The sequence below is a fragment of the Anomaloglossus baeobatrachus genome, chromosome 2, assembly GCF_048569485.1.
Source record: "Anomaloglossus baeobatrachus isolate aAnoBae1 chromosome 2, aAnoBae1.hap1, whole genome shotgun sequence".
Classification (NCBI taxonomy): domain Eukaryota; kingdom Metazoa; phylum Chordata; class Amphibia; order Anura; family Aromobatidae; genus Anomaloglossus; species Anomaloglossus baeobatrachus.
In genome coordinates, this window is record NC_134354.1 from 749,368,028 (window position 1) to 749,391,839 (window position 23,812).

The 23,812-nt window shown below is 46.6% G+C and overlaps 1 long non-coding RNA gene across 1 annotated transcript; it reads right to left on the minus strand.

The window, feature by feature from the left end:
* Positions 1 to 124: 124 nt before the first annotated feature.
* LOC142292247 (uncharacterized) lies at positions 125 to 13,449 on the minus strand. Its single transcript, XR_012750591.1, has 2 exons — positions 13,019 to 13,449; positions 125 to 281 (listed from the first exon to the last, which is right to left on the minus strand). It is a non-coding gene; the product is annotated as an uncharacterized LOC142292247 (long non-coding RNA).
* Positions 13,450 to 23,812: the final 10,363 nt, after the last annotated feature.

Below are 23,812 nucleotides of genomic sequence, written 5' to 3' on the forward strand. Positions count from 1 at the left end.
AAAACATTGTTGTGCTGTGATATATTATTATATCTCCTTAGTTGGATGCAGAGGTGGGTGGGTTGGGGCTTTGAATATGGGTTAGTGTTTGAACAAAAAAAAATTCATTCATTGGCAGAGGAAAAAAAAAAAAAAAAAAAAAAAAGCCAGAAAATGCTACCTCCCAGAATAGGACTTCCCTCTGTGTTAGGCCTTTAGCCTTGCATACTTCTGCAAACACCGTAAAAAAAATGATGACGTTGATACATAGATGGTTTTTTTTTCCTGCACCTTTTTACAATCTGTAAGAGAAAAAAAACAAAAACAAATTAAGCTACGATCCATGAGTTTTTGATGTTGCAGATTTTCTGCACCTACTAAATAAATTAGGCTACTTTCATTTATATTTCTGTATTTTTTTGCTTCTTGTTCGTGTGGCTAGTTTTAAACTAAGCTGTAGAATATAAAAGGTGGGTATCTGCACCCTAAATCACCACCACATAGAGAGCACATGGATGCAGCAAGTAACAAACACTCCTGCAAAGTGTCAAACAAATGATCCCTGAGGAAAAAAAAACAAAAAACAAAAAAACATTTTCAAAACGCATCGGATTGGAACTTGGAGGCAGCCGTACTTGGTGGTGACGTCCCCCCTCCTACTTCTGCGCGTTCAGTGTTCGGTGCCTTGCTGTGTTTGGGACGACGGCCGAGGTGTTGGGATAGAGCCTCACAGTACCCCGCACTAAGGCTGTGTGCGCACTTTGCTTTTTTTTTTACCTGTTTTTCCACTGCAGCGTTTTCATGCCAAAATGCATGCGTTATGCTTTTCAATCAAAGTCAATGGACATTGAGCTTCTCTTGTGCGCACTTTGCTGTTCAAAACGCTGCGTTTAATTTACATAATTTGGGCAAAAACTCAGCGCTTAAAGAAGCAACATATCAATTGTTTTTGCCATTTGGCTGCGTTTCCCATCCATTCAATTTAATACAAAACTGCAGCGTTTCTAAAAGCACCGCAAAAGCACTAAACTCATGAAAACCGCAAGGTGCGCATAGGCTACTTTCCAAGGTGCGCATAGGCTACTTTCTTTGCGTTTTACATGCATTTTTAAAGCCAAAAGCATTGTCCTTTCTGCCAGAGGATGCTTTTTGAACTGCAACTACCTCGACGCAAAGTGCGCACATAGCCTAAGGAGTCATATCGAGGTTGGTGCAAGTTTAACCAGATCTACCTTATTCTGAGCACTCTGTAACTAGAGATCATTTGGACACAGATCTGGAATTGCATTTCTGCAAGTGTAGGATTTGCAACCAGCCTTAAAGGGAACCTGTCATCAGAAATTTCGCCCAAAAGCTAAAAGATTCCCCCTCTGCAGCTCCTGGGCTGCATTCTAGGAAGGTCCCTGTTATTATTGTGCCCCATGTGAGACCAAAATAAAGCCTTTATAAAGTTCTACCTTTTTGTATGCAGCTTCTGTAAATCCGTCACGGGGGCGGGCTCTCTGCCGTCCGTTATTCTGCCTCCTGGTCCTGTATGCCGCCCCCCATCGCTCCTTTCCATATCTGATGCACCGCCCACCTGCTCCAGCCATCCCCCGCGCATGCCCAGTGCCAGTCTCACAGGACTGAGCAGTGTGACCGCTGGTGACGGTGTGCGCAGGCAAGTGATTATGGACGGGACTGTGACTGTTATCAGCAAGTACCCGGCCATAATCTCTTGAGCGCGCAAACCTCTCCAGCATTCACACTGAGCTCAGTGTAGATGCTAGACTGTATGGGCTGCTTCCAGGGATGACGTCCCTTTGTCATGTGATAGGGGCGTGTTCGAAATACTATCACATGACAAAGGGACGTCATCCCTGGAAGCAGCCCATACAGTCTAGCATCTACACTGAGCTCAGTGTGAATGCTGGAGAGGTTTGCGCGCTCAAGAGATTATGGCCGGGGTACTTGCTGATAACAGTCACAGTCCCGTCCATAATCACTTGCCTGCGCACATGTCACCAGCGGTCACACTGCTCAGTCCTGTGAGACTGGCACTGGGCATGCGCGGGGATGGCTGGAGCAGTGGGCGGTTCATCAGATATGGAAAGGAGCGATGGGGGCGGCATACAGGACCAGGAGGCAGAATAACGGACGGCAGAGAGCCCGCCCCCGTGACGGATTTACAGAAGCTGCATACAAAAAGGTAGAACTTTATAAAGGCTTTATTTTGGTCTCACATGGGGCACAATAATAACAGGGACCTTCCTAGAATGCAGCCCAGGAGCTGCAGAGGGGGAATCTTTTAGCTTTTGGGCGAAATTTCTGATGACAGGTTCCCTTTAATATGGAGCCCTCCTAATTTGTACCTCAAGTTATGTATGGGCACAGTGAGTATTCCCTTGGCTGAGAAATGTGTTTATTTTGATACACCTCTCTAAGGTGCTCCACTGTTAATTTGTTTTGTGTCTGGCATGGATTACCGTATTTTTCGGACTATAAGACGCACCGGACTATAAGACGCACCCTGGTTTTAGAGGAGGAAAATGGGAAAATAAAAACTTTAAGCAAAAAATGTGGTCATGACACACTGTTATGGGGCGAGGATCTGCTGCTGACACTGTTATGGGGGTAATGGCCCCAAATTCTCTACTAAGGTACCCCATCCTGGTAATGATCCTCCTGCCTTGTATATGATCCTGCTATAAACCCCCATCCAGCCTGTTCACATCCCCCCCCCCCCATCGCCAGCCTGTTCACATACCCCCCCCCCATCCAGCCTGTTCACATACCCCCCCCCCCATCCAGCCTGTTCACATACCCCCCCCCCCCATCCAGCCTGTTCACATACCCCCCCCCCCCCCATCCAGCCTGTTCACATACCCCCCCCCCCATCCAGCCTGTTCACATACCCCCCCCCCCATCCAGCCTGTTCACATACCCCCCCCCATCCAGCCTGTTCACATACCCCCCCCCCATCCAGCCTGTTCACATACCCCCCCCCCATCCAGCCTGTTCACATACCCCCCCCCCCATCCTCCAGCCTGTTCACATACCCCCCCCCCCCCATCCAGCCTGTTCACATACCCCCCCCCATCCAGCCTGTTCACATACCCCCCCCCATCCAGCCTGTTCACATACCCCCCCCCCCCCCATCCAGCCTGTTCACATACCCCCCCCCCCCCCACCTGTTCACATACCCCCGCCCCCATCCAGCCTGTTCACATACCCCCCCCCCATCCAGCCTGTTCACATACCCCCCCCCCCATCCAGCCTGTTCACATACCCCCCCCCATCCAGCCTGTTCACATACCCCCCCCCCCATCCAGCCTGTTCACATACCCCCCCCCCATCCAGCCTGTTCACATACCCCCCCCCCATCCAGCCTGTTCACATACCCCCCCCCATCCAGCCTGTTCACATACCCCCCCCCCCCATCCAGCCTGTTCACATACCCCCCCCCCCATCCAGCCTGTTCACATACCCCCCCCCCCATCCAGCCTGTTCACATACCCCCCCCCCCCATCCAGCCTGTTCACATACCCCCCCCATCCAGCCTGTTCACATACACCCCCCCATCCCTCCTGCTCATATACGGTACTCCCATCCTGCTATATCCCCCCATCGTGCTCATATACCATCCCGGTATATGGCCTGTATCCTATAGCACAGAGAAAAAAATAAACGTTTATACTCACCTTTTCCTCACTCCCTGCAGCACCGATCACATCTTCCTCTCTGGCACGCTGATCTGTGTGTGGAGCCGTTCCCCTGCAGCACGCGATGTCTTCCTGTCTGTGCCGATCAGCTGACCAGCTCAGCACAGATCAGCTGACCGTCTCAGCACAGATCAGCTGACCGGCACAGACAGGAAGACATCGCGTGCAGCAGGGGGGGCGGCTCCACACACGGGGACGGGTGAGTGTACTGATTTACTGCACCCCGCGCTGGTAATGACGCGCGGGGGGGGCAGTGAATACAGCCGCACATGATCACTCCAGGCTGTAATTGCCAGGGGTGATCATGCGGCCGGCTCTTTACTATGCGCGCGTCCCCGCTCATCCTTCCGCCCACCTGTCAGTGCCGGCTTCAGCGCTGAGAGATGGGCGGGAGGATGGGAGTGCATATGTAATGAGCGGGCCCACATGGTCACGAGCAGGCGCTGCTGCTGCCTGCTCGTGCCCCCGATGACCTGCAGCACCCTCATTCCCAGCCGCAGCCCTATAGTCAGACCATAAGACGCACCCCCAACTTTCCCCCAACATTTGGGGGAAAAAAAGTGCGTCTTTATGGTCCGAAAAATACGGTATGCACAATCTTCATAGATTGTGCTGGGGACACAGGACGCATGCAGTTACGCTGCAGTTCAGAACGCAGCGTAACTGCATGCAAATACGCAACGTGGGCACATAGCCTTAGTGTACACTCACACGAGTATATAAATCGGACGAGTGCAAAGTGAGAAAATCTTGCATTGCACTCGGCCCCATATTAGACAATGCTGAAGCTCAGATCAGCGATTTTTTTTCTCAGCCCTAAATAGACTGAGGGGGAAAAAAAACAAACAAAAACAACAAAACAGCATGCTGTGATTTTCTGCGAGAGCCGTATCACTCGCACCCCTTCAAGTGAATGGGTGTGGGAGAAACATCAGATTCCACTCAGATGTTATCCCAGTGGAGTGCAAAATACGCACAGGCTGACAATGGAGGAGATTGGGAGGGGGTGGGGGGATGCCATGCCATGCGCTAATGTGTCTGCAGCCTAAAGCTGGGTTCACACATAGCGACGTCGCTGTTACGTCACCATTTTCTGTGACGCAACAGCGACCTAGTAAGTCGCTGTTATGATCGCTGCTTAGCTGTCAAACACAGCAGACGCAGCAGTGATCATAACGACACGCGTCACTGTGGAAGCCCTGCAGGCAGGGAGACAACATGATATAAATATACTTAATATTATAATTATAGCACCATTTATTCCATGGAGCTTTACATGTGAAAAGGGCCATTTGTAGACAAGTTCAATAATAATGAACAATGCAAGGCACAGACAGGTACGGGAGGAAAGAGGACCCTGCCCGTGAGGGCTCACAGTCAACAAGCTTTGGGTGAGGGTAGAACTGGTCGTTGTACAGTGGACTCAGGGGTTACTGCAGGTTGTAGGCTTGTCAGAACAGGCGGATCTTCAGGTTCATTTTGAAGCTTTCCATGGTAGGAGAGAGTCTGATATGTTGGGGCAGAGAGTTCCAGAGTATTGGTGAGGTGGGCAAATCTGTATGTGATTGTGGGAAGAGAAGATAAGAGGGCAGGAGAAAAAGCAGATCTTGTGAACACTGGAGGTTGCGTACAGATAAGTACCAGGAGAGTAGGTCACAGATGTATGAAGGAGACAGGTTGTAGATGCTCTGTATTTCATGGTTAGAGTTTTGAACTGGAGTCTTTGGGCAATGAGAAGCCAATGATGAGATTGGCTGAGCAGAGAGGCTGGGGAATAGCGAGGGGACAGTTGGATTAGTTGGGCAGCAGAGTTTAGGATAAATTTTAAGGGTGTGGGAGAATTAGGCTATGTGCGCACTTACCGGATTTTTTTGCGGTTTTGCTGCATGTTTCGCTGCAGAAAATGTTCATAACATCTCTGCAGTGAATCACCAGCAAAACCTATGGGCAAAAAAAATCCTGTGCGCACTAGGCGGAATTTGACAGCTGCATGTTTTGCTGCGGGATTCCCGCAGCAAAAACAATTGCATGTCACTTCTTTTCCACACGTCGCTGCGGGATTTCACTCCATTGACTCCAATGTTAATCATGAAATCCCGCAGGGAATAACGCAGGCAGCAAATTCTGTGCGGTTCACTGCGTTATTCCCTGCGGTATTTCGCGGTTTACCTCCGGTAATGTACATCACTTGCTTGCGGTTTTGCAGGGAAGTGATGTCATTACAGGAAGAGGAAGCAAAGCAGAGAGTAAACACACACAGATCACAGACACACACAGACATCACAGACACATAGAACACACATAGAAAGAAAACGGAAATATAGAAAAAAAAAACAAAAACGTGGGCTCCGCTGTATATTTACCGTCCAGCCGAGGTAAGCACACAGCGGCGGCCCGGTATTCTCAGGCTGGGGAGGGAGAGGGGCAGGGTTAATGTCCCCCGCCTCACTCTCCCTCCCGCAGCTGAGAATATCAGCCGCAGCTGTCCCGGGACTGTCGCATGCATTATGCGGCAGCACCGGGAGTGTCCTCGGCTCTTCCTGCCGCCGTGTAGCAGTGGCGGTCAGGGTAATATAACAAGGGGTTAATGGTGGTGGATCACCGCCATTAACTCCAGGCTTGATCATGGCAGCGTCTATGTGACAGCTGACATGAATCAACCCGTAAGTAAAGTGAATAAAACACAGACACCGAAAAATCCTTTATTTTAAATAAAACAAACAAGCCTCGTTCACCCTTTTATTAACCCCTCCCGCACCAAAGCTCCGGCGTAATCCACACAGCTCCGGCATAATCCACAGGGTCCTGCACTGCTTACATCCAGCCGCGATGTGTCACAGACACAGGCTGAATGCAGCAGACAGCAGAGGTAATTACCGGTAATTTCCCACGGCCGGTAATGTGAACTCACTGCCATCCGTGGGAAATGCAGCGATCTGTCCTCTATCTATCTCTCTATCTCAGAGTGAAATTACTTTTTTTTTTCAATGTGCTTTATTGCATTGAATGCAATAAAGCACATCCCAACCCGCACGCGGCAAAACCGCGGCAATACCGCGGTAAAACTGCATCAAACCGCATGCGGTTTTCGGGTGCGGTTTGCCGCGGTTTTTTACCGCGGGTGCGGTATTCTTTGAATACCTGCGGAATTTTCTTGAGAAAATTCCATTTTCCAGAAGGGAGGCCACAGAGTAGGAGGTTCTAGTAATCCAGGCAGGATATGATGGGGCATGCACTAGTGATTTTGTAGATTCTTGCTCAAGGAATGTACGAATTCAGGATATATTTTTTTTAATTGGACTCGGCAGGCAGTGGAAAGCGCTTGGATGTCTGGCTAAAAGGAGAGAGTAGGGTCAAGTGTTACCCCCAGGCAGGGAGCTTGTGAGACTGGAGACTTAGCAGCCATTGACTTTGATGAACAGGTTTGGCGGAAGTGGTAGAATGAAATGAGGGAAAGATCATGAATTTTGTTTTGTTCAGTTTTAGAAATCAAGCAGAAAAGAATAAGGATGAAATAGAGACATTCCATGATTTTGGGTAGTAATGAGGTGTATCAGGTCCAGAGAGGCAAGGGTGCTTTACACGCTGCGACATCGCTAGTGATGTCATGCGCGATAGCACCCGCCCCCGTCGTTCGTGCGACATTTGGTGATAATTGCCGTAGCGAACATTATCACTACAGCAGCGTCACACGCTCATACCTTTTCAACTACGTCGCTGTGACCGCCGAACAATCCCTCATTCAAGGGGGGAGGTGCGTTCGGCATCATAGCGACATTACTGCGGCGTCACTAAGTGGCCGCCCAATAGCAGAGGAGGGGCGGAGATGAGCGGCCGGAACATGCCGCCCACCTCCTTCTTTCCTCATTGCCGGTGGAAGCAGATAAGGAGATGTTCGTCGTTCCTGCGGCGTCACACATAGCGATGTGTGACGCCGCAGGAACGACGAACAACCAGTGGCATGCACCACCAATGATATTATGAAAAGGAGCGAGGTGTCAACGATTTGACGTTTTTGCGATCGTTGCTTGTCGCTCCTTGGTGTCACATGCTGCGATGTCGCTAACGGCGCCGGATGTGCGTCACTAACGACATGACCCCAACGATATATCGTTAGCGATGTCGCAGCATGTAAAGCACCCTGTAGATCTGCGAGTCATCAGTATAGACATGATATTGAAGGACTCTGAGCTGTTAAACGCCCAAAAAAAAAAAAAAAAAGGAGCATAGTTTAAGAACAACAAGGGTCCTAGACCTGAACCTTGGGGGACATCTACATATAGGGGGCAATATGAGGAGGTGCTATGAAAGAGGGAGATGCTTAAAGTCCAGCAAGTTCGATATGAAGTGACCCAGAATAGTGCCAAGACTGATACTAAGATGAGAAAATCTGTAGCAAGAGTGAATGGTTCACAGTGTCAAAGGCAGAAGACAAGGCCTAGGTCCTAGGAGGACAGTAGTATCGCTTGGCTTTGGCGGTTAGTAGGTCATTGGAAACTTTAGTTAGGGCAGTTTTAGTGGAATGATGCAGTCAGAAGCCAGATTGTAACCGGTCAAAGGGGGAGCAGGAGGAGAGGTGGGAGGACAGTTCAAGATGGACATGCTGTTCCAGTAGTTTTAAAGGCATAGGCGAAAAGTGATACGGGGCGATATCTAAACAGAGGATGGGTCAAGGGAGGGCTTTTTGAGGATGGGTGTGATGGAAGCATGTTTGAAGCATGAGGGGAAGACAGCAGTTGTTAGTGATAGTTTGAAGAGATGGGTTAAGGTGGCTTTACACGCTAAAGCGATGTCGTTGGAGGTCACGGAATTTGACGCACATCCGGACGCTTTAGCGATGTCGTTGCGTGTGATACCTATGAGCGATTTTACATTGTCGCAAAAACGTTCAAAAATCGCTAATCGGTGATATCCCCCCTATTCCCAATTATCCTTGCTGCTACAGTTACGATGTAGTTCGTTGTTCCTGCGGCAGCACACATCGCTATGCGTGACACTGCAGGAACGAGGAACCTCACCTTACCTCCGGCCGCCAGCAATGAGTAAGGAAAGAGGTGGGCGGGATGTTACGTCCCGCTCATCTCCGCTTCTATTGGACGCCCGCTTAGTAACGTTGCTGTGACGCCGAACAAACTGCCCCCTTAGAAAGGAGGCGGATCGCCGGCCACAGCGACGTCGCTAGGCAGGTAACCACGGGCAGCGATTTGCCTGTGTCGCACAACAGATGGGTACAGGTACGCACGCTAGCGATATCGCAGCGTGTAAAGCCCGCTTTAGAGTTGGAATGAAGAATCTGGTGAGGATGGGGGATGAGGTGGGACGTGAGAGGGTCAAGTGCGTAGGTGCTGATATGCGAGTCATGTGTCATGAAGGGGTTAAGGCCCCAGGCAAACGCTGCATTTTTTTTTTTATACGCTTACGGTGCAATTTGTGGTTACTTTCTAGTCACCACAAACTGCATGCTTCTCCCCAGCAAAGTCTAGTAGATATCAGATTTGATGCTTTTTTTGGCGGGTGCAGTTTTGTGGCGACAACAAAACTGCAGCATGTCAATTCTTCTTGCCCCCCCCCCCCCCATTCATAATATAAAAAAAAAGAAAAAAATATATATATAACGCACCAAAAACGCATGTGTTTTTGTGGTTACGACAAAATTGCAATGTGCTGACATACGCCAATACTGATTAAATTGATTTGTTATACATTGCTTAATATAGCGTGAACATATTCTGCAGTGCTTTAGAGATTATCTTCACTGTCTGCACTGGGGCTCACAATCTAGATTCCCATCAGTATATCTTTGACGTGTGGGAGGAAACAACATACAAACTCCTGGGATTTGAACCCAGGATCTCAGCGCTGAAAGACTGGAGTGCTAACCACTGAGCCACCATGCTTCCAGATCTTGATACCTTTGGAGAAGAAATCCACTTTATTCTTCTTTAATAATGATTTGTTGTTTTCTGCTACTTAGATTTGGGTGCACAGGGGCTGGACTGTAAACTGTCCTCTCCTCCCTGTCTGATTCCCCAGCCCCTCCCTCTGCCTCCTCTGAAATCTCAAGCAGTTATTGGTCATTCACAGACCAGAGGCATTGGAGGGGGCTGGGGAATCACAGACTGGGAGGAGAGGATCTAGTGTATAGTCCAGCCCCTGTGCACCAAAATCTAATTTAGCAGAAAAATTACAAAGAACAAAGCGGATTTCGTCTCCAAATGGAATCAATATAATCAGTGTTACAGCCATGTCTTTACATTACAAAATATTGTTGACAGCTTCTCTTTGAAAGAAACAACCCCCCCCCCAAAAAAAAAAACAAAACAGAAAATAAGCACTCAAAATATAGATCCGTCACTATGCCTTTTCCATTACAGCAATACAACCTAATTAATTACAAAACAAATCTTAAGAGATTGTCCACTACTATGTTCAATGTCTGATCAACAGGGGTGTCACACTCCACCCACCACATAACGAGCAGAAATTGATGAAAAGTAGTGGACAACCTCTTTAAATGATAAAAAAAAAAAAAAAATAAATAAATAAAATTGACCACTAAATACATCCAAAAGAGATTTAGGAAACAAACGTTAAAAAAAAACAACCCAAAAAACAAAGAAACAACATATATATTTTGCAATTTTTGTTGTATAAATGTATTTTTTAATTAACTTTCTATAGAAAATTATCAATATTATTGGTTCATATCTCTTCTTTGCTCCAACAATTTCACCAATGTAAGCTACACTCATGAGATCAATCCTTCCTTAGGCTGTGTGCGCACCTTGCGTCGTGTCCCTGCAGAAATTTCTGCAGGGATTTGACAGCACATGTACACGTCAAATCGCTGCAGAAACACTGCATAATGAATGCAGTGTTTCTGCAGAAAAAAAAAAAAACAATTTCATGCGCTCTGGATACAGCCTCTCCCATAGACCGAGCAGGAGCTGCATCCAAAGCGCACGGAATAAGTGACATGTTGCTTCTTAGAACGATTTTAAACAAAATTTTGGCATCCAAATCGCTATGCTCTCAAACGCAACGTGCACATGTCTCATGCACAATCTTCATATTGTGCAGGGGACGCAGGTCGCATGCATTTACGCTGCGGTGCAATACACAGCGTAAATGCATGAAATTACACAACATGCACATGAGCCCTTACACCAGTGTGTGCTTCCCCCTAGTGACGATGTCATGGGACCGCTGCAGCCAATCACTGAGCTAAGTAATGATGCCGGTGTGTTCTGACTGGCTGCAGTGGTCACGAGCGAGCACATGAGTAAACAGATTCACTGAAGTGGCAGCATTTTATCCAACACCAGCAGTTGTCACAAAAATATATTCCACATCTATAGACCTTTGAGTTGTTGTTTCCTCCCCCCCCCCAACTTCAACCCATCAAAAGTTAAAGGGAATCTGTCACCAGGTTTTTGCTCCCTCATCTGAGAGCATCATAATGTAGAGACGGAGACTCTGCTTCCAGCGATGTTTCACTTACTTTTGCTGTTATTTTGATTAAAAAAAAAAATCAATGTTTTCTCTGCTGCAGATCCAGCAGTTCTACAGAGCTCATGAATATGCTGGACTACCTGATGCACGCCATGTAGTCCTGTAATGATAATCTAAACTACACTAAGCAGCCCAGTGACACATCACTAGAATCAGGATCTCTGCCCCTACATTATGCTGCTCTCAGTAGTGATGGGCAGTCTGGCTCTTTTTGGTGATCTGGTTCCCATGGCTCCGCTAACCAAAAAGAGCCAGTTCTTTTGCATTCTAAATGGATCCCTAGTAAATATGTTTTTACCCCAGGCGAACACAAATTTTAGATTTCTTGGAGCAGTTAAAGGCAGTTTCACACATACGGCATTTCGCCGGATCTATCACACTCCAGTACAGTGTTAATACTGTACAATACCATCACGGCAAGTTCCAGTCACATGCTCCAGTCACATGCTCCAGTCACATGCTCCAGTCACATGCTCCAGTCACATGCTCCAGTCACATGCTCCAGTCACATGACAGAATGTGACCGGAGGTTGCCGCGATGCCGTATTAGGCTATGTGCGCACGTTGCGTACTGGCCCTGCAGAAATTTCTGCAGCGATCTGAAGAGCACACGTGCGCTTCAAATCGCTGCAGAAACAGTCCGTAATGAAAAAAAAAAAAGCAGATTCCATGCGCTCTGACTGCAGCTCCTTCCATAGACAGAGCGGGGGCTGCATGCAAAGCGCACGGAAAGAAGTGACATTTCACTTCTTAGAACGCGCGAGCGCTGCGCTCTAAGACGCCACGTCCGCACGTCTCATGCACAATCGCCATAGATTGTGCAGGGGACGCAGGACGCATGCAGTTACGCAACGTGCGCACATAGCCTTACACTGTACTGGAGTGTGCCGAATCCGGCAAAATGCCGGATGTGTGAAACGGCCCTAAGAGTATTTAGTGGCTCTCACTGGGGTGCCGGCACCTGTCAGTCACAGCGGGGTGTCGGATCTGTGTGTTGGATCCTTCGCAACAGACATCACTAGCTCACAGCTTAGGTGGCGAAAACCTGGGGACTGATTCCCTTTAAATAGTCTCCCCACAGGGTTAGCAACTTGACTTTTTCTTGACAGTTTCTAAAAAAAAAAAATAAAAATACCAAATTGGACATCGTATTCCACACCTATGGAGAGGGGAGATAAATCTGTATTATAATAATGGTGTGCATGCCGCCGTGTATATATGTATACAGGGGGGCTGAGGTGGGGTGTATGCCGCCGTGTATATATGTATACAGGGGGGCTGAGGTGGGGTGTATGCCGCCGTGTATATATGTATACAGGGGGGCTGAGGTGGGGTGTATGCCGCCGTGTATATATGTATACAGGGGGGCTGAGGTGGGGTGTATGCCGCCGTGTATATATGTATACAGGGGGGCTGAGGTGGGGTGTATGCCGCCGTGTATATATGTATACAGGGGGGCTGAGGTGGGGTGTATGCCGCCGTGTATATATGTATACAGGGGGGCTGAGGTGGGGTGCACGCCGCCGTGTATATATGTATACAGGGGGGCTGAGGTGGGGTGCACACCGCCGTGTATATATGTATACAGGGGGGCTGAGGTGGGGTGTATGCCGCCGTGTATATATGTATACAGGGGGGCTGAGGTGGGGTGCACGCCGCCGTGTATATATGTATATAGGGGGGCTGAGGTGGGGTGTATGCTGCCGTGTATGTATGTATACAAGGGGGGCTGAGGTGGGGTGCACACCGCCGTGTATATATGTATACAGTGAGGTGCACTCCCGTGCATATCTGCATGCACGTATGGTAAGGCTGAGGTAACTTACCCCGGTAATGCCGGCAGCAGACACATTCCTGTGTTGGACGCTTTCTGCCTCAGGATTATGTCGCAGCTATGCACTGCAGCAGTTGACTAAATAGGTGGCTCTTATACAATATACACGCCCACCACCACGCCTCAAAAATCCCCCTATAACTGACGAAATCTCAGCCATTATCATATACAGTATAATCCTGCTACGGTCAGCGCCAGTCAGAGCCCTCGGTACCAGGCTCCGGGCAGTCACTATGCGGTCGGTTTCTCTCCCACACTCAGCGCTTTCACACACTCAGGACCGCCGACATTTTGTGACCGGGTGCAGCAGGCGGCTTTGTCTCCTTATGTCGTCCCTTCAGCTCTTTTACGCGATGAGACACGACTATCGCACGGCTCCAGGATTTGGGTTTTTTTTCCCCTCGGTCTTTCTGACTCCCTTTTTCTGAGAATGCTCACGGAGGATTTACTTTCTGCTGACTTACCTCACATAGCGCGAAATGGCGCCCAGCTCTGCCTCAGCCGCTCCTCTCACAGTCCGCTACGTCACCCTGCGATGCGGTGGTGGTGCGGATGGGGAGGGTTTTTATTGTGCAGTGAATACTTAAATTGGAGATTTTTGAAAATAAATAGTGATTTTGGAAAGTAGAAGAGGCGGGAAATAGAAACCACCCGTGTAATTGAAGTGGAGACTGGAAACTCCTCGGTCTGGAAAGTCCCTCAGACGTGGCATTGTCTCGTGTCAAGTTACTATGTGACTGCTTCATCATCCGCCCTTCAGGGTTTATAGATCACAATGAGTAATGGCAAGATAATAATAATTCATCAGACAAGAAATTCCCTCGTGTACTGAATGCGTTATTCCCCTTTGGCGCTGTTCCCACGTGAATATTTGTCGCGGTTTATGAAAATTAAGAGCTGCTTTTGACACTACCAGCAAAAGCCATCAGAAATCTGCCCATGCTTATTAGTTTTTATTTTCCTGGCAGAATTGTAAAACTGTTTTGGAAAACCCAGGGTTTATTATGTGATGTGTATGCACAATCCTTAGCGTATCCTGTGTGACGTATATTCACAATCCCCGGCGTATCCTGTGTGACGTATATTCACAATCCCCGGCGTATCCTGTGTGACGTATATTCACAATCCCCGGCGTATCCTGTGTGACGTATATTCACAATCCCCGGTGTATCCTGTGTGATGTATATACACGATCCCTGGCGTATCCTGTGTGATGTATATACACGATCCCTGGCGTATCCTGTGTGATGTATATACACAATCCCTGGCGTATCCTCACGGATTGCACATGGACAACCCACGTGTGCCGTGAATCACGGAACACGGAGGGACATGTGCGTGTTTTACACGTCAGTCAAGAACATCCACTGTTTTTCACTGACATGTGAAACGGGCCTTATATAGAGTCATTACACACGGAGGGATCTCTTCCTATCAGGGGCATAACTACCGCGGTCGCCATTGCGACCGGGCCCGGGAGGTTAGGGGCCCGGCGGCCGCCCGGCAGATCAGCAGCCAACTCCTGTCAGTGAGAGAGGAGCTGCGCTGATCTGTCACAGTGCACGCGGCCACTATATGACCTGCTGCCACCGCCGACAGCGGGCCCCCTGCCCGGTGTCAGCGGCGGCACCGGGGCCCTCCTCCCCCGTCACCACGCACAGTAATAATGAAGCAGAGCGGCTGGCGCCGCGCTATGCATCATAATCCTCCCCCTGTGCCTGCGCGGTGAAGTCACTCCTGTGCGACTGCTGTGCTGAGTGCACAGAGCGCAGGGAGGGAGGACGCCAACCGGGAGAGCGAGGAGAGGGGAGGATAGAGCAGCGGTGGTGGAAGATGAGAGCGGTGAGGACAGCAGCGGTGGAAAGAGGAGACGTGAGGACAGAGCAGCGGTGGAAGGAGGAATGCGATGAGTACTTTTTTTTTTTTTTTTATATATATATATATATATATAAATTAGTGAGTACACGGTGGTTAGAGGCCTGGGGAGGCTGCATTATACTGTACATGGAGGCCTGGGGAGGCTGCATTATACTGTACATGGAGGCCTGGGGAGGCTGCATTATACTGTACATGGAGGCCTGGGGAGGCTGCATTATACTGTACATGGAGGCCTGGGGAGGCTGCATTATACTGTACATGGAGACCTGGGGAGGCTGCATTATACTGTACATGGAGGCCTGGGGAGGCTGCATTATACTGTACATGGAGGCCTGGGGAGGCTGCATTAAACTGTACATGGAGACCTGGGGAGGCTGCATTATACTGTACATGGAGGCCTGGGGAGGCTGCATAATACTGTAAATGGATGCATGAGGAGGCTGCATTATACTATATATGGAGGCCTGGGGAGGCTGCATTATACTGTACATGGACTCCTGGTGAGATTGGCTGCATTATTATACATGGAGGATTGGGGAGGCTGGCTGCATTATTATACATGGAGGCCTGGGGAGGCTGGCTGCATAATTATACATGGAGGCCTGGGGAGGCTAGCTGCATTATTATAAATGGAGGACTGGGGAGACTGGCTGCATTATTATACGTGGAGGCTTGGAGAGGCTAGCCGCTATATTATACGTGGCGGACTGGGGAGGCTGCAGTATTATAGATGGAGGCCTGGAGAGGCTGGCTGCATTATTATAGATGGAGACCTGGAGAGGCTGGCTGCATTATTATAGATTGAGGTCTGAGGAGGCTGGCTGCATTATTATACATGGAGGCCTGGGGAGGCTGGCTGCATTATTATACATGGAGGCCTGGGAAGGCTGGCTGCATTATTATACATGGAGGCCTGGGGAGGCTGGCTGCATTATTGTACATGGAGACCTGAGGAGGCTGGCTGCATTATTATACATGGAGGCCTGGGGAGGCTGGCTGCATTATTATACATGGAGGCCTGGGAAGGCTGGCTGCATTATTATACATGGAGGCCTGGGGAGGCTGGCTGCATTATTGTACATGGAGACCTGGGGAGGCTAGCTGCATTATTATACATGGAGGCCTGGGGAGGCTGGCTGCATTATTATACATGGAGGTCTGGTGGGCTGCATAATAAACATGAAGGACACCTTATACAAGGACAAGGGCTGCATTATACATGGATGTCTATGGGGCTGGAAGGACACATACATGGAATATATGGGTGCATTATGCATGATGGAGTATGGGGCTGCAAAATACAATATGAAGTTTTATGGGGTTGCGTTATAATACCTATAGGACTATGGGGGCTACATTATAATATATAAAGGACTATGGAGGCTACCTTATACATGGACTATGGGGGTGCATTATAAAACATGGAGAACTATGTGGTGCAGTATAATATATGGAGTACTATGGGTGAATTATAATATATAGAGAACTATGAGAAATTCATTATAATAATTGGAGGGCTATGAGGGCTACTTTATACATGGAGGATTATGGGGGTGCATTATAATATATGGAGGACTATGGGGTGCAGTATTATATATTGAGTACTATGGGGTGAATTATAATGCATGGAGGACTATGGGAAATGCATTATAATATATGGAGGACTATGGAAGTGTATTCTAATATATGAAGGATTATGTGGGACTCTTTATACTATTTGGAAGGCTATGCGGGGGCCATTATAGTATTTGGAGAACTATATACAAGGGGGGAGAAAGATACAAGCATGGGATGGGAATGTTTTGTGCTTAGGGAAAAAGGCTCTTTCCCTCAGCACCCAGCTTTCCCATGCTCTTCTATACATTTTCTCTCAGCACCCAGCTTTCCCGTGCTCTGATATAGGAAAGCTGAGTACTGAGGGAAAGATGTATAGCAGAGCATGGGAAAGCTGGGTGCCGAAGACAAGATGGATATCAGAACATAGGAACGCTGGGTGCTGATAGAGGGATTTCAGATCATGGGAAACCTGGGTGCTTTTTATCCCATACCCCATCATTATCTCGTATCCCAAGTGACGGTGTACATGGAGGGGGGGGCCCAGGTCTGAACTTTGCACCTGGGCCCATCAAACTCTAGTTACGCCACTGCTTCCTATATATTATATAGAGTCATTACACACAGAGGGATCTATTCCTATATATTATATAGAGTCATTACACACAGAGGGATCTATTTCCAGTGTGTATTTCTGTTAGTACTGATGATTATGACTTACAGCCAATGAAAACCCTAAAGTCATTATCTCAGAAAATTAGAATATTATATAAGACCAACTGAAAAAATTATTTTTATCTCCGAAATGTTGGCACCTACTGAAAAGACTGTACAGTAAATGCCTCAATACTTGGTCGGGGCTCCTTTTTGCATGAATTACTGCATCAATGCGGCATGGCATGGAGGCGATGAGCCTATGGCACTACTGAGGGGTTATAGAAGCCCAGGTTGCTTTGATAGCAGCCTTCAGCTCGTCTGCATTGTTGGCTCTGGTGTCTCTTGTAGATTCTCTATGGGGTTTAGGTCAGGCAAGTTTGCTGGCTAATCAAGCACAATGATACTTTGGTTACTAAAACAGGTATTGGTACTTTTGGCAGTGTGGACAGGGGCCAAGTCCTGCAGAACAATGAAATTTCCAACTCTCAAAAGCTTGTTGGCAGAGAAAAACATGAAGTGCTGTAAAATTTCCTGGTAGACGGCTGCGCTGACTTTGGTCTTGATAAAACAAAGTGGAGCTACACCAGCAAATGACATGGCTCACCAAACCATCACTGATTGTGGAAACTTCACACTAGACCTCAAGCTGCTTGGATTGTGGCCTCTCCACTCTTCCTCCAGACTCTGGAACCTTGATTTCCAAATGAAATGCAAAATTTACTTTCATCTGAAAACAACACCTTGGACCACTGAGAACAGTCCAGTTTCTTTTCTCCTTGGCCCAGGTAAGATGCTTCTGGCGTTGTCTATTGGTCAAGAGTAGGTTGATGCCCATGTCCTGAATATGTCTGTGTGTGGTTGCTTTTGAAGCACTGACTCCAGCAGCAGTTCACTCCTTGTGAATCTCCCCCAAATTTTTGAATGGCCTTTTTTTAACAATCCTTTCAAGGCTGTGGTTTTCCCGGTTGCTTATGCACTTTTTTCTACCACACTTTTTCCTTCAACTCAACTTTCCATTAGTTTGCTTGGATATAGCACTCTGTGAACAGCCAGCTGCTTTAACAATGATCTTTTGAGGCTTACCCTCCTTGTGGAGTGTGGCAATGACTGCCTTCTGGATATCTGTCAAGTCAGCAGTCTTTTCCATGGCTGTATAGCCAACTGAAGCAGACTAAAGGACCATTTTAAAAGTTTAGGAAGCGTTTGCAGTTGTTTTGTGGTAATTATTCTAATTTTTCCTTTCACCATGATAGCACCGTACATGAGCGAGTGTCCGCCCCTAAGAACAGGAAACCGATAGAGATAAAAAGGGCGGCACCTTTCCGCAGCCTCAGTGTGTTTCCTGTTCCTGGAAGAGCATACCTACGGTGCTGCCTGGGGAAAGTTCCAGGCCTACCTGTGTCTTCCTCGTGCGGGCCAGAGGGGGATGGATGCAGTACTGCGTGCGGCTGCCGTTGGCATCTCCAGCTGGCAGCGACCTCCCTCCTGGAGCGTACCGCTGTCAGTGACGATTGATCCTGCCAACTGCTCCATGAGGATGTGGTATGTGCACCTGCACATACGGGCCGCTACAGTGAAGTACTCCCGTAGCCGCTCCATGCTGGAGGTTGAGCTGGCCGATGGCGGAGCTGGCGAGTCCAGTAATAAGAATACCGGTGACTGCTCCATTCTGGAAGCAGGACTGGAAGGGGGCGGATATAGTGTGTGCACCTGCACACATGGCCCCACTGCAACAAAGTCCAGGCAACAGAGTTCCGGTGAACGCTCTATGCTGGAAGCTGGGCCGGAAGGGGGCATACCTGGAAAGTGCACCTGTGCTCAGGGTTTCCCGGGTCATTTCCGGCAACAGTGATGTCATACACTGGAGGCGCGGTATTCTGGCACTTCCGGGAGGAAATAGCCGGAGACACTGCATGTACTGCACCCAGGCATATAATATTTAAAGGAACGCAACCAGTGGCACCCTGTCACTTGTGGACCTGGATGCATGTGGAACCTTCCTACCATGGAGAATCCCAAAACACCAGGGGACGCCATAGAAAACCCAAAACCCCCTCCTAGCGAGCAGGGCTGTTGAGTCGGTAAGCCAAACCTGCGACTCCGACTCCTCAATTTCCCTTGCACCGACTCCCACATATATTGCTTATAGTTAAGTGAAAAATGTATTGTAGTACAATGTGAACATCAGACATTTAATCATTTTTATGATACAATAATCAAGAAATTTAGATAGAACATAAAATATATTTATTGGAATACAACTTTAGAACACAAATAAACTGTAATAAATTGTAAATATGGAATACACTATGTAATATATATATATATATATATATATATATATATATATATATATATATATATACAGTACAGACCAGAAGTTTGGACACACCTTCTCATTCAAAGAGTTTTCTTTATTTTCATGACTCTGAAAATTGTAGATTCACATTGAAGGCATCAAAACTATGAATTAACACATGTGGAATGAAATACTTAACAAAAAAGTGTGAAACAATTGAAAATATGTCTTATATTCTAGGTTCTTCAAAGTAGCCACCTTTTGCTTTGATTACTGCTTTGCACACTCTTGGCATTCTCTTGATGAGCTTCAAGAGGTAGTCACCGGAAATGGTCTTCCAGCAGTCTTGAATGAGTTCCCAGAGATGCTTAGCACTTGTTGGCCCTTTTGCCTTCACTCTGTGGTCCAGCTCACCCCAGGCCATCTCGATTGGGTTTAGGTCTGGTGACTCTGGAGGCCAGGTCCATCACTCTCCTTCTTAGTCAAATAGCCCTTACACAGCCTGGAGGTGTGTTTGGGGTCATTGTCCTGTTGAAAAAGAAATGATGGTCCAAACTGGATGGAATAGCATGCTGCTGCAAGATGCTGTGGTAGCCATGCTGGTTCAGTATGCCTTCAATTTTGAATAAATCCCCAACAGTGTCACCAGCAAAGCACCCCCACACCATCACACCTCCTCCTTCACGGTGGGAACCAGGCATGTAGAGTCCATCCGTTCACCTTTTCTGCGTCGCACAAAGACACGGTGGTTGGATCCAAAGATCTCAAATTTGGACTCATCAGACCAAAGCACAGATTTTCACTGGTCTAATGTCCATTCCTTGTGTTCTTTAGCCCAAACAAGTCTCTTCTGCTAGTTGCCTGTCCTTAGCAGTGGTTTCCTAGCAGCTATTTTACCATGAAGGCCTGCTGCACAAAGTCTCTTCTTAACAGTTGTTCTAGAGATGTGTCTGCTGCTAGAACTCTGTGTGGCATTGACCTGGTCTGTAATCTGAGCTGCTGTTAACCTGCGATTTCTGAGGCTGGTGACTCGGATAAACTTATCCTCCGCAGCAGAGGTGACTCTTGGTCTTCCTTTCCTGGGGTGGTCCTCATGTGAGCCAGTTTCTTTGTAGCATTTGATGGTTTTTGCCACTGCACTTGGGGACACTTTCAAAGTTTTCCCAATTTTTCGGCCTGACTGACCTTCATTTCTTAAAGTAATGATGGTCACTCGTTTTTCTTTACTTAGCTGCTTTTTTCTTGCCATAATAAAAATTCTAACAGTCTATTCAGTAGGACTATCAGCTGTGTATCCACCAGATTTCTGCACAACACAACTGATGGTCCCAACCCCATTTATAAGGCAAGAAATTCCACTTATTAAACCTGACAGGGCACACCTGTGAAGTGAGAACCATTTCCGATGACTACCTCTTGAAGCTCATCAAGAGAATGCCAAGAGTGTGCAAAGCAGTAATCAAAGCAAAAGATGGCTACTTTGAAGAACCTAGAATATAAGACATATTTTCAGTTTTTTCACACTTTTTTGTTAAGTATTTCATTCCACACATGTGTTAATTCATAGTTTTGATGCCTTCAATGTGAATCTACAATTTTCAGAGTCATGAAAATAAAGAAAACTCTTTGAATGAGAAGGTGTGTCCAAACTTTTGGTCTGTACTGTATATATATATATATATATATATATATATATATATATATATATATATATATATATATATCACTATGTAATAAACTGTGTAAGTGGCAAAAAAAACAGTTTTCAACAAAAATATACTAAATGACATTTGTACAGTCTATGAATTTGTTCTAAGAAATAGAATTGCCTCCATCAGATCCTCCTTCGCAGATGACCTCAAATGTGACCTAATAATTTTAAGGCTAGAGAACAACCTTTCTACACTAACTTGGGTTGGAGGCAAAGCCGTAACCACATGGGCAACATCTCTAACAATTTCCGGGTATAAAGGAATTGCCTCATGAACAGTCAGTTTTGATGAACAGTTGAATTTTTCTATTATTTGAGAACAAGTGAAAAATGTTGCTGAAATATAGTCAATCTGCTTGCTATAGGAGACGGAGTGAAATCTTTTTCCTTGCGACAACGCTTTGCCTGCGCCATGTCATCCAAATACTTGTCAAAGTTAAACTCCTCATCTGATGAGGATGAAGATATGACAGCGGTAGTACTGTCAGGACCCAAGTCCTCTTGCGCCTGGCAGTCCTGTAGGCCACTCATCCTAACTGCTACCTCAGTCAGAGCTTCTTTTCCTTTTGTAAGCTGTTGATCATCAAGCAGTATACGATGGCTCGGGTCCACATAAACAGCTGCCAGAAGAATTTTATTTTCCAATAGCTGTTTCTCTCTCCGTTTCATTGAAGCAGAAATGCCATCTGCGATTAAACCTCCTCTTTGGGACAGGCAAAATAGCAAGTTCTTCCACTCCCTTATGAAAATGCCAGGAGTTAAATTCTCAGCTTGTAATTTTTTAGTCACGGTAAATGGGTGATTAAGCAATGCCTTCAATTCAGCCACCTGTGTCCATTGACCTTCATTTAGGGTTACCTGAGGGTTCGCAATATCTATAAGAAACGGTTTAGTTCAAGCAATCGCTCAATCATTAAATAAGTGCTGCCCCACCGAGTGTCTTGATCAACAATTGCTCCTTTTCCAGCACGTCTCTTCAAGATGGAATCAATTTTAGGGGTTCTGGTGGCAATAACCAATTTCCTCACTTTTCCAATCAGATTTCCAGCATGTCCCTCTTGCAGACTATCTCTTATTGCCAGCTGCAGCGTGTGCACAACACAGCGCATTTGATGAATATGAAAGTGTTTTGAAGCAGCTTCAACAAGATCATCTAATTCTAAAGTATAATTTTGCTGCTCTTCTGTTGTAATATCTGCTTGTTCCTTAGTTACATGAACAGCACTGTGGCTCCATCTCACACATACTGAATCCTAAATTTTCTTCTAGCTGTTGTTCATTACTCTCATTTCTCAGTTTAATTGCACTTATCATGTTTGAAGCATTGTTTTGTGAGGATCCGTTTTTGGGCTCAAAAAAGGATCCTCACAAAGAGTGAGCATGTCAGTTTGTGTGGCGTTTTTCAAATCTGCTTTTGCTATTGAAAACATAATCTATGAGCTCAAAAACCTTTCAGGTGATGCGGTTTTTAAAAAAGCTGATCTGCTTTTGCAGCTGAGAAACGTATCCTCAAAAAACGCAGCAAAAATACTGTGTGAATGTAGCCTTAGATCAGTAATAGAATAGCCATTTATAGGACATTTCATAACTTTCCCAAATTCTTATGAAAAAATATTCAGCACATTCTGCATTGCACTACTGTACCCAATTTATTATATATTTTAGGAGTTGGAGTCGGTCCATTTTATACCGACTCCAACTCCACCAAAATGAACACCGACTCCGACTCCACGACTCCGACTCCACAGCCCTGCTAGCGAGGTATTGCTGGGATAAAGAATGGGTGAGTGCCTACTCTGTAATGCAATACTGATAGCCTTATTATTGTCTTTTAGGCTTGGAAAGCAACATCTAAAACAAAGCATAAAGAATGTGCCCTGTGCAAGAGGAAGCTAGATAGGGAATATGATAAAAAGCTGTGCCGTTCTTCTATTGAAAAGATGGTGGCAGAAGAAACCCGCTCTATAATACAGGAGATTAAAATTCTAATCAAAGAAGAGGTTAAATCTACAGTGAAGGCAGAAATTGACCAATTTAAAGGGCCATCTCCCTCCTCAAGCAAGCAATGGTCATTATGGCCAAACAGTTCAATTTCACAGGACAGGTCTCCAAAAATTAAGGTTTTAGTTCATGTATGCATTTGCAAACATTAATCTGGCTTTTTTTATGTTTCTTTTATAGTAATGGCTTCTTCCTGGCAAAGTGACTTTTAGCCCATGTTGATACAATAATTGTTTCACTGGATAATGACACAATCTTACCAGCTTCCACCAGCATCTTCACAAGGTCTTTTGCTTTTGTTCTTGGGTTGATATGCACATGTCTGACCAAAGCACATTCATCTCTGGTACACAAAACACACCTCCTTCCTGAGCGGTATGATGGCTAGACATTCCTATCTTGTTAGTACTTGTATATAATTATTTGTACAGATGTAGAAGGAACCTTCAGGTACAGTGCTTTGCGAAAGTATTCGGCTCTCTTGAATTTTTTAACCTTTTCCCACATTTCAGGCTTCAAACATAAAGATAAAAATTGTAATGTTCTGGTGAAGAATCAACCAGTGGGACACAATTGTGAACTTGAACGAAATTTAATGCTTATTTGAAACTTTTTTAAAAAATAAATAACTGAAAATTGGGGTGTACAATATTATTCGGCCCCTTTACTTTCAGTGCAGCAAACTC